Source organism: Pteropus vampyrus, unplaced genomic scaffold (genome assembly GCF_000151845.1).
Source record: "Pteropus vampyrus isolate Shadow unplaced genomic scaffold, Pvam_2.0 Scaffold2, whole genome shotgun sequence".
Classification (NCBI taxonomy): Eukaryota; Metazoa; Chordata; class Mammalia; order Chiroptera; family Pteropodidae; genus Pteropus; species Pteropus vampyrus.
In genome coordinates, this window is record NW_011888783.1 from 9280232 (window position 1) to 9283143 (window position 2912).

The following is a 2912-nucleotide window of genomic DNA, read 5'->3' on the forward strand; positions in this document are numbered from 1 at the left end:
TAATTAGCAAAGATCCTTGTTCTTTTAAATTAATTTTTTTAGAATAATTGCAATTTAAAATAAATCAGCCCACAAAGCACTTGAAAAAGGATTAAGTGTTGAATGGAAGAAAAGAATAAATTAAACTCCCATTTTGATTTCTGAGCTATGCTTCTGAGCATTTAAAGATGAAGCTATTATGTCTGTTCATAGGACTTAATAGTTTTTAGGGAGACTGAATACTGAGAAACAGATTGTCGTAATTTCAGATTGGTGACCCATCAGGCTGGATTAATCACTTAAATTTCACAATTCTTTAAAATTCTGAAACCAGGGCACTTTAGCGTTCTTTTAAAAGAATAAAAATGTTTCACAGGAGAACAAAGCAATATTGGTGAAGAAAGACTTTTCTTTATGGTTTAATGCCTTTGGAGAAGTCTCCAAACCACTAAATGACCAAAGATAAAAGCAAAAGAGAATATTTTGCCTCTATCTGTGGAAGGAATTTTTGAGAGTCATAATGCACAGATATCGTGGGGAGAGATAGTGAAGGCTGATTCCTTTTCTTTGAGGAGTTTACAATGTCAGGAGATGTTTATCATGTAAAGGATGTTTGTATATTACTCAAAAATAAAGCTAAAACCTAGATATTTCTATTTACATAGGAAGCAGTACATTTCTTATTCTAGGAGTGGACTTTGAGGAAAATGGTGAGTTAGGTGTTACTGAAATAGCTCTCCCCATCCCCTTACTGAGTTCTTCACTCCCTTTCCCTGGAACCTCTCTGGGCCTTCCTAGGATGCCTCAGTTCTGATGCTGGATCTGGGTCCCTCAGCTCCTTCCTTCCTCTGCTACAGTCTATCAGCACTAGTTTCTCTGAGTTTCCTCAAAGCTATCCTTTGAACCTATTGATGACATACATGCATCCAAATGTACCTCTTGTTAGTGATGTATGGCAACCACATAGGCTGGATCTTCCAAGATAAGTAGTGTACAAACAATTCCATTGCCTCTATAAACTGAAATTTCTCAGAAACCCTAAGATTTTGATATACAGAAGACATTGCTGAGAACTTCACTTAAATCTGAAAGAGATCCTAAATCCTTTCAGATCATGTGTTTAGATTTCTTATATGAAAAAAATTTTATCCTCCTCATTGCCTCTATTTTAAAAAATCAGTTTTCTGGTTAGTCTACAACTTTCATTGCAGGCATTAGCATTTGCCTTATTTTCTTTGTTCTTGTCCAAACTCTGGCATTTTCCCATCCATCCATCCATCCATCCATCCATCCATCCATCCATCCAGTTTATTATTCACGTGGACAGCTCATATACCACAGCCTCATAGTTACTTGTGGTTCTCAATTTTGATATTCTTATCTCTTTTTTAATTTAATTACCTAACATATAGTGAACATTATGTTAAATAAATAAAAATACTAAAAGTACAAGTTAATTGTTAAAAATGATCATTAGACTTTGGTAACAGAAGGGATCATATTCCAATAGCTCAAATTTCACTGGCCCTTGTCTCCCCTGATGATGAGGTATCTTTAAGCCTCTGCAAATATTCACCCAATTAAGTCTTCAGTCATCCTGAAGGTGGGCGATGGCGGTATCTTATATGTGCCTCAAGAATCTGTCAGGTGCAATTACTGTACATTGCCTACCCTTGTTTTCCTCTGTCACTCCATGTGCTTTTCAATCCCTTTTGCCTAAGGCGCTGCTTGTCAGTGCTCTACCTGCAGGTCTCTCCTGTGAAAACAGCTATGCTCATGCCAAATGTTCACTCTCCTTGAACTTTCATAGCTGCCAAATCCTAAGCTGGTTATGAACGTAACCTTCTCAGTTAGACTTTTGCTTTGGCCACTTAAGTTATATCCCTTATGTCCGTCCTATCTCAAATATTCTCTCATGAAAAAGTTTTTTCAGCTTTTGATTTTATTTGCTTGTGCTGTAGGTTTAAAGTAGCTCTCAACTTTCTGCATTAGAATCACCCATTTAAATGACCCATGCTTGTACCACATCCCAGATTCTGATTTAATCTGTCTGGAGTGGGCCCCAGAATTGGGTGATTCCATCATTCTGTGAGGGCTGCAAATCTGTGGTTTATAGGCATTGACAGGAGGCTGACATTGTGCTCATTTCCCCCGCATCTCAGTCTTTATTCCACGTGCTGTCAAAATAGTGGCCTTCCATTCAGATTAAAGCAAATAAATAAATACCCTTTGCTCTCCAGCAAATCTTATCACAGCACCCATCTGATGGCCAGAGAAGTCTGACTTTTAGTTTGGTGCTTGAATTAAGTGTCCACGGCAGTTTTTAAGGAAAGAATCCCAAACAAATTTTGAGGGTAGAAAAAGACAGACTTACTGGTGTTGAAGGTTTCTCCATTTAAAGCTATAAGAAAAATCTTTAGCTCAGTTTTAAAAAGGATTGATTAGGATGAAAAAAATGAGCACATAATACCTCATTTTCATCTTTGACCTATTTGATTTTCCTGTCACTATACGGAAACACAGTAATGTCACATATGATATTATAATCTGGATTTTAACAGATTTCTCAGTTTTCCAGGGTCACAGTTTATATTTATCCTGTGAGAATCATTTGAAGAGTCAATCAATTATGCAATATCCTCTGAATAATCTACAGAGGTGAATTTAGTGATGATAATGAAGTTGAAGCTTTAGGGTCTCTGGTAGGGGCTCTAGAAATGTGTTCACATAGTCATATATCTTTGTAAAATTTGTGTTAAGAATGTTAATTTTTTCTTAAGAAGGGCCACCTTCTTCAAACTGCAGAAGCTTCAGCCCTTGTTTAACCTGATTATGTGGAATCCTTGAGAATACTACAAGATGGGACTTCCTCAAAGTGAAACAGTTCTTAATTCAAATGTATTTATCTTTCATTTTTTATTAGGAAAAAAAAA